Source organism: Pygocentrus nattereri, chromosome 3 (assembly GCF_015220715.1).
Source record: "Pygocentrus nattereri isolate fPygNat1 chromosome 3, fPygNat1.pri, whole genome shotgun sequence".
In the NCBI taxonomy this organism is placed as follows: domain Eukaryota; kingdom Metazoa; phylum Chordata; class Actinopteri; order Characiformes; family Serrasalmidae; genus Pygocentrus; species Pygocentrus nattereri.
This window is the reverse complement of record NC_051213.1, coordinates 23,249,257-23,263,412: the sequence shown is the minus strand read 5'-3', so window position 1 is coordinate 23,263,412 and position 14,156 is coordinate 23,249,257.

Genomic DNA, 14,156 nt, shown 5'->3' with positions numbered 1-14,156 from the left:
AACATTAGTTTCTACAATACCAGCTTTCATGACAGTTTACATATTTATTCCTAACTCAATCCTCATTTTTAATAGTTTTGATGGATCTCCAAATATATTACTCATAGCTGGGGTTATTCTAAACTACAACATATAAAGCTGTTTTATTAAACAAAACATCATGATGTCAATAGTCTGAACAACAAAACAGACATGATATTTCTAACATCCTCCAAAGGGTTTTTGGTTTTTCTAAATATGCAAATTGATACGTATGTAATTAGACAATGTTTCATTTGCATATCAAAAGTTTATTCAGAACTTCCTATAAAAACCTTGTAAAAATGTTCATAATATTAATAAATAATAATATATAATTAACTAGCAAAGATTCACTGTGGTTTTCACCTGTACTGTCACCTGACATTCATTGTTATTAACGTGTAGTGTCTTGCCATAAGAATTGAATATTACAATAAAACTTGACATGTCAAATAAAAGGACTGCAGAATGAAAAATATTTATAACAATTATAGTCTTAGAAACAGAATTGTGTGTCTGTGTTAGTGTTCACATGTCTGTATGGAAGAAGTGATGCTGAACATTCCTGCCATGCTTCATGTTTTCATGATGTTGATATCACCATAGCAGCAGCAGCAGCAGCAGCTGTTTGGTCTCCCTATCCCATACACTCTCTCTCTCTCTCTCTCTCTCTCTCTCTCTCTCTCTCTCTCTCTCTCTCTCTCTCTCTCTCTCTCTCTCTCTCTCTCTCTGTCTCTCTGTCTGTCTCTCTGTCTCTCTCTGTCTCTCTCTCTGTCTCTCTCTGTCTCTCTCTGTGTCTCTCTGTCTCTCTCTGTCTCTCTCTCTCTCTCTCTCTCTCTCTCTCTCTCTCTCTCTCTCTCTCTCTCTCTCTCTCTCTCTCTCTCTCTCTGTGTCTCTCTGTCTGTCTCTCTGTCTCTCTCTCTCTCTCTCTCTCTGTGTCTCTCTGTCTGTCTCTCTCTCTCTCTCTCTCTCTCTCTCTCTCTCTCTCTCTCTCTCTCTCTGTGTCTCTCTGTCTGTCTCTCTCTCTCTCTCTCTCTCTCTCTCTCTCTCTCTCTCTCTCTCTGTCTCTGTCTCTGTCTCTCTCTCTCTCTCTCTCTCTGTCTCTCTCTGTGTCTGTCTCTCTCTGTGTCTCTCTCTCTCTGTGTCTCTCTCTCTCTCTCTCTCTCTCTCTCTCTCTCTCTCTCTCTGTGTCTCTCTCTCTCTGTGTCTCTCTGTCTCTCTCTCTCTCTGTGTCTCTCTGTCTCTCTCTCTCTCTCTCTGTGTCTCTCTGTCTGTCTCTCTCTCTCTCTCTCTCTCTCTCTCTCTCTCTCTCTCTCTCTCTCTCTCTCTCTCTGTCTCTGTCTCTCTCTGTGTCTCTCTGTCTCTCTCTGTGTCTCTCTCTCTCTCTCTCTCTCTCTCTCTCTCTCTCTCTCTCTCTCTCTCTCTCTCTCTCTCTCTCTCTCTCTCTCTCTCTCTGTGTCTCTCTCTCTCTGTGTCTCTCTGTCTCTCTCTCTCTCTGTGTCTCTCTGTCTGTCTCTCTGTCTGTCTGTCTGTCTCTCTCTCTCTCTCTCTCTCTCTCTCTCTCTCTCTCTCTCTCTCTCTCTCTCTCTCTCTCTCTCTCTCTCTGCCTCTGCCTCTGCCTCTGCCTCTGCCTGATTTTCTATTTGTGTGCCATTAGTGTTTAGTATTATTATAAAACACTCTGGGTTCATATGTGGGATGGCAGCTAAAATTTCCATTAGTTCATTGTGGTACTCAGTCATTCTTGCCTCAGTTCCTGTTGGGACATGATGTAGTTGTGAGAGTGGGTATGTCCATTCTTGTCTGTTCACTGAAGGAAACAGCAGAGATGTTAAGAAAAGGTCTGTTACGCTGTTAAGAAATGGCTTCTCCAGCTCCTGGATGATGTGCGTTACATACAGCTCCTATGCACTTGTTTACCTCTTAGTCTGTGCATTATTGATTTTACTGTGTTTTACCGTGAATCTACCAGTGGAGGGCGTGTGGTAACACATTATACTTATGAAAGGCCACGGTTTGTGTAGATACAGCCTGTTGACACTGTGGCAGTCATTTTGCGCAATGTTCTTCTTTTTACTTGTTATTACGTCCACAGTCAGAAGAAGTGTATCCCCTGTATGTGTTCATGTTCTCTGTATGAATTGAGGTAGGCGAGAAAGCAGTTTGTTTTTAAATCAAAGCTGGCCCATGTGTCCTTGTCTCAGTCCAGTGGGCTAAGGAATGCAGTCTCTGTATCTGGCTGGCCTGCATTCTTGCTGTTCTCTCACTGACTCTGAGCTCTGTTCAGTAGCGTCATCGCTCAGCTGACAGTATGTAGGAAGGTGTTGCAAAACCTCAGGAGAGGGGGGGAAGTTTGGGATGGGATAGACTAGCTCAGTCATGTGACAGAAATGAGACATAATGGTTGTGTACCTGCTGGAATGTGTTTGCTGGGTTTGGCCGCTGAGTCAGCTCTCTGCTTTCAGGCCACCTGCAGAGACGCCCAGTGCATGATAAGTTTGGCACGGCATTTCAGCTTAGGCATATTAGGTTATTTTAAAATATAACATAACAAAATGACCTGATTTATCTACTGGAACAGATCTATGCTGAGAACAAAGTTGTTTCTCTTAGTCTGGAACCTTAGAGATTCTGGTTGTCCATTCTGATACCACATAGGCCAGTGTTCTAGGCATTAACATGAGTAGAGGGTACAGACACTCTCAGAGGATTTGAATCAAGCTTTGCTGATCATTTATCCTGACCTTAATTCTCTTTTGTTTGTCCAGTAATCCAAAGATCGCATACAATTACACATGCAGTGCCATGAAAGTATTCTTGATTTTCTCTGTTACTGCATATTTGTCACATTGAATGCTTTTAACAAACTAATGTCAGACAAGGAGAACCTTTTAAAACACAAAGGGCATTTTTCATTATTATTTTATTTCTTTAAGGAGATATGATATCCCACCCATGCAAAAAAGTTGCCCCCTTAAAATGAATTGCCTTTTTTTTATATTCTTTACCATTAATAACTGCGACCACCATTGACTAAAATTCAACGTCAGCCTTTCACATTTTTTTGAGGCATTTGATCCCACTCTTCATTATAAAACCGCTTCAATTCAGACACATTGGTAGGTTTTTGAGCATGAACTGCTGTTCATTTTTCCAAATCGGAGACGAGCTTTGATGTTTCATTTGTTTATCAGTGTTTTTTTGCTTTGATGCACTTCCATGAATGCCACTTTTGACCAGACCCTTTCTCATATTTTGGTCACTGATTCAGCTGAGGCTAGGCTAGAGAAACATGCAATTCCTTGTATGTTCTCCTGGAACCTTTGGAGACTTTCTGGATGACTTGAAATTTTGGCAGGCCAGCCAGTCCTGGGAAGATTCACCAATGTTCCTAGGGCTATGAATATTTGTATGTATGTATGTATGTATGTATGTATGTATGTATGTATGTGTGTGTATATATGCCCGAACCACCTCAGCTGGCTCCTCTCGACGTGAAGAAGCAGCGGCTCTACTCCGAGTCCCTCCCGGATGACTGAACTTCTCACCCTATCTCTAAGGGAGAGTCCAGACACCCTGCGGAGGAAACTCATTTCGGCCGCTTGTATTCGCGATCTTATTCTTTCGGTCATTACCCAAAGCTCATGACCATAGGTGAGGGTGGGAACGTAGATCGACCGGTAAATCGAGAGCCTTGCCTTGTGGCTCAGCTCTTTCTTTACCACAACAGACCGGTAAAGAGCCCGCATCACTGCTGACCCAGCACCAATCCGCCTGTCAATCTCCCGCTCCCTTGTACCATCACTCGTGAACAAGACCCTGAGATACTTGAACTCCTCCACTTGAGGCAAGAGCCTATCCCCGACCCAGAGAGGGCTCTCCACCCTTTTCCGCCTGAGAACCATGGTCTCGGATTTAGAGGTACTGATTCTCATCCCACCCGCTTCACACTCGGCTGCAAACCAATCTAGCAAAAGCTGAAGTTCGCGGCCTGATGTCCCCAATAGGACCACATCATCTGCAAACAGCAGCGATGTGACCCTGAGGTCACCAAACCGGACACCCTCCATCCCTTGACTGCGCCTAGAAATTCTATCCATAAAAATTATGAATAGAATCGGTGACAAAGGGCAGCCATGACGGAGTCCAACTCTCACTGGGAATGAGTCTGACTTACTGTCGGCTATGCGAAGCAAAATCCAGCTTTGTTTGTACAGGGCCTGAATGGCTCGTAGCAAAGAGCCATGTACCCCGTACTCCCGAAGCACCTCCCACAGAATACCCCGGGGAACACAGTCGAATGCCTTCTCCAGATCCACAAAGCACATGTGGACTGGTTGGGCAAACTCCCATGAACCCTCCAGAATCCTGGAGAGGGTGAAAAGTTGGTCCAGTGTTCCACGACCAGGGCGGAACCCGCACTGTTCCTCCTGGATCCGAGGTTCGACTATAAGCCGGACTCTCTTCTCCAGTACCCCTGCATAGACCTTGCCAGGGAGGCTGAGGAGTGTGATTCCCCTGTAGTTTTTTAAAAAGAGGCACCACCACCCCAGTCTGCCAATCCAGTGGCACCGCCCCCGATGTCCACGCAATGTTGAAAAGGCGTGTCAGCCAAGACAGCCCCACAACATCCAGAGCCTTGAGGAACTCAGGGCGGATCTCATCCACCCCTGGAGCCTTGCCACCAAGGAACTTCTTAACTACCTTAGCGACTTCGGCCTCAGTAATGGACAAGCCTATTCCCATGTCCCCAGACTCCTCACTGGAGAACGTGTCGGTGGGATTGAGAAGGTCCTCAAAGTATTCCTTACACCGCCCAATGACGTCTTCAGTCGAAGTCAGCAGCACACCATCTCCACTATATACAGTGCTAGTGGCATACTGCTTTCCCCTTCTGAGTCGCCTGACGGTTTGCCAGAATCTTTTCGGAGCCGACTTAAAGTCACTTTCCAAGGCCTCACCAAACTCCTCCCATACACGGGTTTTTGCCTTGGTGACAACTGAAGCCGCAGATCGCTTGGCCTGTCGATACCTGCCAGCTGCCTCTGGTGTCCCACAGGCCAACCATGCCCGGTAGGACTCCTTCTTCAGCTTGACGGCATCTCTCACCTGGGGTGTCCACCACCGGGTTCGAGGATTACCGCCCCGACAAGCACCAACTACCTTACGGCCACAGCTACAGTCAGCCGCTTCAGCAATGGAGGAACGGAACATGGCCCATTCTGAGTCAATGTCCCCCACCTCCCCCGATATCTGGTCAAAGTTCTGACGGAGGTGTGAGTTGAAGATCAATCTGACAGGTTCTTCTGCTAGACGTTCCCAGCAAACCCTCACTATATGTTTGGGCTTGCCTGGTCTGACCGGCATCTTCCCCCACCACCTGATCCAACTCACCACCAGGTGGTGATCAGTTGACAGCTAAGCTCCTCTCTTTACCCGAGTGTCCAAAACACATGGCCGCAAGTCCGATGACACGACTACAAAGTCAATCATTGAACTGCGGCCTAGGGTGTCCTGGTGCCATGTGCACTTATGGACATCCTTGTGTTCAAACATGGTGTTCGTGATGGACAAACTGTGGTTTGCGAAAAGTCCAAAAACTGAACACCACTCGGGTTCAGATCAGAGAGGCCATTCCTCCCAATCACACCCCTCCAGGTCTCACTGTCATTGCCCACGTGAGCGTTGAAGTCCCCCAGTAGGACAATAGAGTCTCCAGGAGGAGCACTTTCAAGCACCCTTCCAAAGGACTCTAAGAAGGCTGGGTACTCTGAACTGCTGTTCAGTGCATAAGCACAAACAACAGTCAGGACCCGTTCCCCAACCCGAAGGCGTAGGGAAGCTACCCTCTCGTCCACCGGAGAAAACCCCAACATACAGGCACCGAGTCGAGGGGCTATGAGAAAGCCCACACCTGCCCGCCGCCTCTCACCATGGGCAACTCCAGAAAAGAATAAAGTCTAGCCCCTCTCAAGGAGATTGGACCCAGAGCCCAAGCTGTGTGTTGAGGTGAGCCCGACTATATCTAGCCGGTATTTCTCAACCTCACACACCAACTCAGGCTCCTTCCCCGCCAGTGAGGTAACGTTCCAAGTTCCAAAAGCCAGTTTCAGCAACCGAGGATCAGAACGCCAAGGCCCACGCCTTCGGACACTGCCCGATCCACAACGCACCGAACCCCTACTACTGCCCCTCCCATTGGTGGTGGGTCGATGGGAGGGGGGACTCATGTAACTCCTTCGGGCATGGCCCGGCCGGGCACCATGAGTAAATGCCCGGCCACCAGACGCTCGCTGGCGAGCCCCTCCCCCAGGCATGGCTCCAGGGTGGCTCCAACCCTGTTCCGGGCAGGGTACACAAGTCCCGTTTTTGTGTCTTCATAGGGGTTATTATGGATCACACTTTGTCTGACCTGTCACCTAGGACCAGTTTGCATAATTAGTGCATTAGTGCAACAATAAACAAAGAATATCAAGATGGGGAAAATACTTTTGCACAGCACTGTAATGTGAAACCTTCAAAAGCAGCTAATGATGTGAAAATCACTCATTTCATTTTATGCCTGTGAGTGAATTGTGTGGTTATTTTGCAAAGTTGACTTTGTTTGAGCTTGTATATACATACAGGGAGGCTGTCTGAAAGATGATGGAGAAACTGGGTGTGGCCTGTTTAAGGGTGTTTTGTTTGTACTGATATATTGGTACTCTAAATTCACTTTGGCCTAGATAAAAATGCATCTAAATTGAACAGTCTTTTTGTTCCCATGCTTCTTCCCATCATCTAACGGATCCTCTCCATCTGGTCAATGCTCACAAAGGTGATCCAATTTACACAGAATTGTCTGAGGGTTTAGATCTCACAGAATGAATGTTCTTTGTGGTGTGCTATACTAAGTGAAAGAGCGCAGGGAAAATAGGAGTCTTAGGGCTTTATTGATTTTGTCTGCCTGAAAAAATGGCAATTTAAAGACTGTGCATATTTAATAGCTACCAGACCATTTCTTGCTGTGGAAGTTTGGCACTGGTCCACATGGGCTTTCCAGTAACAGTGTTGCTAACTGCTGAAGGTGGAAGACCTAATGGATGCTTTGATAAGTAAACAAACATTGTTCTCACTGGCATATTTCTGTTGCAGCTTGCCTTTGTGGCACTTCTGCAAGTCTTCTTTCTCCTTGTGTACGTTGGAGGTATATCTAATCCATTAATTGAGTAATAATGCGGCTTTCTGTGTAAGGGGCTCTGCAGGAAGGGGATTTTTCTCATCTGTGGGTCCAAATGCATGAAGATTAGCTCTTCTTTGATGCATCATAGGCACAGAATGGCCTGTCACAGTGGGTAAGAGAGGTTATAACTGTTGCTTTTATTTTCCAGCTGTTGTCAGCCACAGTCACACTGTACATAAGCAGTTATTCTTTAACATGTCTGACTCCGCTCACATCTCCCCTCTCTCTGCTCACACCCACATATCAAATACCCCTGGGCCGATTCCTAGTCCCATTCTTGACAGAATCTATAGCAACACAAGTCCAATAACTGCTAGAGGACACATAACCCAAAACACGCCAAAACATTTCTTGAACACGCTACAATATACTTGCAAATTATGTAGTTGCTGTACCACAGAGCAGGTATTATTTGGGTGGTGGATCATTCTCACCACTGCAGTGATACTGATGTGTTGGTGGTGTGTTAGAGTGTGTTGCGCTGGTACCAGTGGATAAGGATGCTGACAGAACTGTCAGTTGGACTCTTTAGATCGGAAAGTCTTGCCAGATATGAGAGTAGACAGTTGGAAAAAAATATCTTAATCTAGATAAATTGCATTATGATAACCTACACCACAATAAGCTTTTCCACAGATGTTGTGGGTATCGGACAGAGAAGGACACTAACAAAGGGCATGTTTCATTTAAAATAGGTTTAGATTAAGCTCCTAAGATTTTGTCCTGTTGTCAGGAGATTGGCAGTTTGCGCCCTGAGAGGGCATAATTGTCTTTGCTTAATTAGTCCAAAATCTAGTGCTGCAAAGCAGGGAGACCAGAGAGAGTTGTAACTTGGGGTTAAAGAAATAAAACAGGTTCTTTTATAGCATCACTTCAATGCTCTCTTTTTGGCACGTTTTAGTCTAATATTTATCTTTTATTTGTTCCTGGAGTAGACATTATCATTATCATTAACTTTCCACAGATTTATGTTTCTTTCCTCACAGTATTGTCAGATTTACATATACTTTACATTAAAGACTTTGTGTGAAACAGTGACATGTTTATGGAACTCAATCCCATTTTGGGGCTACAGAGGAAAAAAATCACATCTGGATTATAGCTGGATTAGTGGAGGTTTAATGTTCTAACTGATACAGTATAAATCAGTTTCTCTGGTTCACTCGAACGGTCAATGAAAATTTGACATCATCCTACATCATCTGCAGCTTTCTCTCTTTAACTCACCCACAAACATACAGTGTTGCATTTAGAATGTTTTGGTGTAGACTAATAGATTCAATATCAGTGTTGTTCCTGCTCTGAGTTTAAGAAAAACAAATAAATTGAAAAATGTCCTTTACAAAAGTCCCTCAATATCCATTTTAAAGTCCTGCTGTTGCTATTTAGGTTGCAACAAATGAGCTATTTGTATTTGATATAAACTTGCCCTCTATTGCTATTTGTCAGACAAACATTGGTATCTTATATAAAAGACTGTTATACTGATGACAGTCGACCAACAACAGTGACATTAATTCAGGAAAGAAGAAGTGACAGGTGGATGATGAGAGTAAGTTGAAGAAGCTCTTACTGCATGGTTTAGGCTTATTGCACTCCACAGCTCCATGAAGAACTCCACTATGTGTGTAATGTAATGAATAGTGGATGGCGGTTTGCACTGCCATCATCCGCTCAGAGACTTTCTTGATATTTTGCTTGTGTTAAATATGAAGGGGAATGCACAATGTTGAAATGGCAGCTATTGCTTAAGATTTGCCACTATATGAATGATATATGTGCTATAAATGCTAGTTGTGTATATTGTATGCTAGATTTTACTACAAAATGGGAATCTGTGTGGCTTAAAGCAGCTGACCACTGCATTTGCTGTCTGAGGTTTGAGGAACTTGCTGTGTCAGCAAGCATGCTATTAAGTGCATGTATGACCATGCTTTCATGACTTAGAGGGTCTTAGCATTGCCTGTTAGAGAGAGAGAGAGAGGGGGAGAGAAAGTGATGAAGCAGAACCAATACTTGACCTTTTCACCTGGGATTATCTTAACCTGCTGAGCCTGTGTGTGTGTGTCCTGCTGCCACTCCTCCATCCATCCAATGTCAAATAAAAGCAGCCTTTCTTAACTCTGTAACACCCACCATTCACATGTAATTCCAGTGTCTGCTACAAGTGCTCAACTTCTCACATGCACTGACACCTGCAGCCACATGGTTATTACCATAGAGGAACTGTTGGCTGAAAAGAGTATTTCTTATTTCTGATTGTAACAATGTTTATTACACCTAATGTTGAACTGAAGTATGAATATTGTAGGGGTGTTGAGTAGCCCCATAATGTCCAGAGGTTGCTAGAGGGAGCCTTCATTTGTTCTTTCTCTCTCTTTCTCTGTCCTCCGTTTATCATGGTAATGAATGAGGTTAGAAGGGGAGGATCTTAAGCTGGAGGAGCAGAGGGTGGGGGCCTGAACACAGGACGCTAGCACAGCCCAAAACGCCCCTGTGCTGGGCCTCAAGCACATCAATAGAAGAGAGAAAATGTGTGTAAGTGTGAAAGAGAGAGAAGGAGAAAGAGAGGGAAAGTAGAATTGAACAAAATATACCACTTGTATATTGTGGATTAGGACCCAATTTTTTATGGTTACTGATGTGTAGTCAGTTTAACAATGAAAGTGAAGGTATGACTGGGATTGTCATTTGCTGAAACAATATGCATGATTTTGCACATTTCTTAATCAGTATAACTGTATTGTAAATTGAGGGAACATTATATTGTAATGGATGAGTGGACTTTGTACCATTCCCTCAGCTATATGTGTTTAGTGGAGAAGTTCTATAGCCCTTTAGCATTGTTGCCATGTTGTTTCTTGAAAAACAATGACTTGTTTTATAAAGCAAAGTCTGTTATTTTATTATGTAAACTAAGGTTTCACATGATCCTCTATTTTGCTGTCGAAATGAACTAAGTAGCACAATTTCATTCAATTCCAGAGCATTATATTGTAGTTGGTGTTTATTTGTTTGTGAACTACTATTGAAGATTAACTGAACATCCCAAATTTGAAATTCTGCTTCACAGCTATGAATGAATAGACCTGAAGAATCACATCCTTGCAGTGTTCCATTAATAAATACAACTGCATTGTATGCTCCTTCACACTGAACTAGATTCTCCTTGTTGACTGAGATAGCGAGAGAGCAATGTAAGGACATTCTGGAATTCTTGCCATTGTGTTTTCATTAAGGGGCCTTGGATGACCCTGGTCAGTCTGAAAAGCTGACCCTTAGACTCAGAGACAATAGGCAGGCTTCGTGAGCTAGACTATGGTGAACCTTTAGCACTTTAGCACTTCTCTTCAAACTTTGAGCCCTTTCATAAGTCACTGCACAAATAAGGTTGGAATGTGTTTGACTTGCAAGCAAATTTTGTCATGATAGATGACAAACCTTTGTTTTTTTTACTCATAGACACATTGACATGATCTGTGAACATGCAGAAACTTCTCGAGAGATCTCCAGAGATCCACCATTGCCATATTAGAATCCAAATACCATTCAAAACAGCCTAAACGTCTGAATGTTTCTAGTAAAATGACAACACGTTTTCAGCCTCAGTCAATGACAGTCTTTAGCCAGGGGTGTTTTCAGGACTCTTGCCTGCTTTCCTCCTTTTTTTGAATGCTGTGTGCTGTCCAATGAATCACTAGTGGCCGCTCCACTGCTGATGTGATTACATCAGTGCCCTATTGTGTGTGTGTGTTTGCTCCCAGCTCAGCTCCCTGTTCCTCAGTGTTCAGCTTCAGGCTTGTACATCCACTTAGAAAAGTCTGCTGAGTACCCAAAAATGAATATCTTTGTTTGTGAACGTGCACATACGTCAGGGTGTGCATGCATACATGTGTGTTTCCTCTGTGTGTTTGAGAGAGAGAGAGTGAGAGTGAGAGAAAGAGTGAGTATGCTTCAAGAGGAGTGCCACAGCTGCCGCTTGTAAATGAAGCCTCTTTCTCTCACTGTCAAACAGAGGGGTACTCTTTTCCTGTGCCCCTGCGTTTGGATGGACACTTAATGGACTCCTCCGACTCTTTCTCCTTACCCTTGTCTTCTTATCCACACTTGTACGCCATTTCTGTGACACCAGCACCACCACCCGATGGGGTTCTTCTCATTCTTGTGTATATTATTGTACACCATGCTGAGCAAAAGTCAGAGACCACCCTTATAAGATATATTATTAGAGATAAGATACATTATTAGAAATAACACTTGGATAAGGAAGGAGAAAGTCAAAATAAAAGTGTGGGGGGGGGTGAGCTTTCAAAGCTAGAGTTAAAAAAAAAATGCTAAAAATATACAGAGAAAATCTGACTCACAATGGAAGCTCCACTTTTGCTTCAGATCTAAAAAATCCACAGGTGTTTCCATTCATCCTCTCACTTTGGGAGAACAACTCAACACTACGGGTCTGAAAGGAACTGTATGTATATGCTTAATGAACTCCCTCCTGTGTCATTATCTTATATAAATGTTTCATGGAAGCTATTCTGTATTGCACTCTGCTTTAGTTTAGCTGTGTGATGTTTATTTCTTCTCATGGTATTTAAAAATGCTACATAGTGCCAGGCAGTGACAAACACAGCAGCTCCAAAACCAAAAATCTTACACTTCCAGAAAGATACTGCATGAAAGTAATTATGGATGGCAATGTGATCTTGTTTATTATGTTATTATATATTAACCCTCTAAGTAAAAGATGTAGTGAGGAATATAATAAACCACTTTATCATCATCCACCACCCGCATTTATCATCATACACACGTACTTTCCTGCAAACAAACATCTAAGTGTGTTTACACATTCGTTTTTCAGCTCTGTAGCTTGTAAACTAGTCTTTCCATGAGGCGTTGTCATTAAGATGTACCACCTTGACACAATACGTATTAGTCTTAGATATGGTTATTGTTCACTAAAACAAAAAAAATCTGATGTTGTTCTACACACTTAAAAAGATGGTCCTTTAAAGGGTTATTTAATAACAACAGTGATTCTATATAGAACCATGTATTCTATGTAGAACTGTTTCATGTTTAAGTGGTTCTTTGTATAGTGAAATACTTCTTTAGATTAACGTGTTATATATTGGTTCTATATAGAACCTTTTTGAAAATGCCTCTAAATAGCACCAAAAGGCAACCTTCAATTATTATAAACTTGACAATAGCAGAACCCTTTTTGGAGCTATACAGAACCATTCTCAAATAGGTGCTATACATAGAACCTTTACCTTTACTAAAGGACCCATGAAAAACTTTTTTTTTTTTTAAGCGTGTACTTTTCCATTTGTAGCACTGCAGTTTATGGATTGATGCTACGATCTGTTAGATAGCGGTCATGTTAAAGTTTAATCTCCAGATAATTACATGTCATGTTCAACAATTAATGAATGGAGCTAAATTTAGATTATTTTCATCTAGTGAAAATTTAATCAGTTGTACGACCATTCTGTCTCTGTGTTCCAGTTTCCTGCAGTTTGTATTAACTTACATTAGACTCCTGTTTTACATTAACCTTATTTGTCTTTTTTCCCCCAATGTAACAACCCAAGACTGTATTGAGTGTGTATTATCTGCCTTTTGGTCCTAACGCATCCATTTAGTTTGAGTGGTCTTCTCCAGGTCTGTTGTTTAGGGCTCTCTGTGCCTGCCCCCAGCCCCCAAGTCCCCCTTCTCTGTGTCCAGTTGCAGTGACAGGTGGTTCTTGGGGGTTTGTGCTAGCGTGGGGCCAACAGCTGCACAAAGGAGCCCCACTGGGTCTTTTTTTGGGGAGACGAGGTGTCCCCTCTCAAGCGTGCCGTTTGCCACCCCACCCCCATCTTGTTGCATCCATGTCCACTCTCAAGCAGATGCTAGCTGGGCTCTACAGGTGGCAAGCAGCTTCATGATTCAGTTTGATTTTGTAGAACCTTTTTTAATTCAACCTATTGTTCTATTTCTTAGAGCAAATCTGGTTATGTTGGAAAAACATTACTAACAGTACAGCCGATCTACTGAATATTTAGCAATAAAACTTTGTGTGGTCTACATTTGTGAGGGAACCTTAGTTGTATATATCTCTCTCATATATATAAATGAATAATAATAATAATAAATAAAAAAAATTATATATATATATATATATATATATATATATATATATATATATATATATATATATATATATATATATATAATGTATGTATATATAAATAGAAACTCCAGCAGCACTGCTGTGTCTGATCCACTTGTACCAGCACAACACACACTAACACACCACCACCACCACGTCAATGTTACTGCAGTGCTGAGGATGATCCATGATCCACCACCCAAACAGTACCTGCTCTGTGAGGGTCCTTGGGAGTCCTGACCATTGAAGGACAGGGTAAAAGGGGGCTAACAATGTACGCAGAGAATCAGATGGACTACAGTCTGTAATTGTAGAACTACAAATAAGTAAACACAAAAGGACCTGCAGTGGTTCCCAGCACCCCGTACTCGGCAAATTCTTGTTTGTTTTAACAAATCTGACGCACCACAGAGCCCGTCTTGACTTTCAGGGGTCCTGACTAAAATGCCCAGGCCGCAGAGACGCCACTGCAATCAGCTGAGAGCACAAACAGTTTGAATGTTGGACTCACTGGTAGAGTCCATGTTATGGGGAGAGAAGCTTCGCACTCGGATAAACAAAATAGTTTAACGCACGAAATGAGATTAATCTCAGGCCCAGATACCAAAAAATACTATTTATATGAGAAAGTTACTATATGTGTGGGATGTAACGGGCGGCAGGGGACTGACTAAGCACCGCGCAAATCTTACGTCCGTCCCCCGTAGCGTGAAAGGTACGGTCGAGATTTGCGGGCTGGTAGGGACGGTCCGCTCC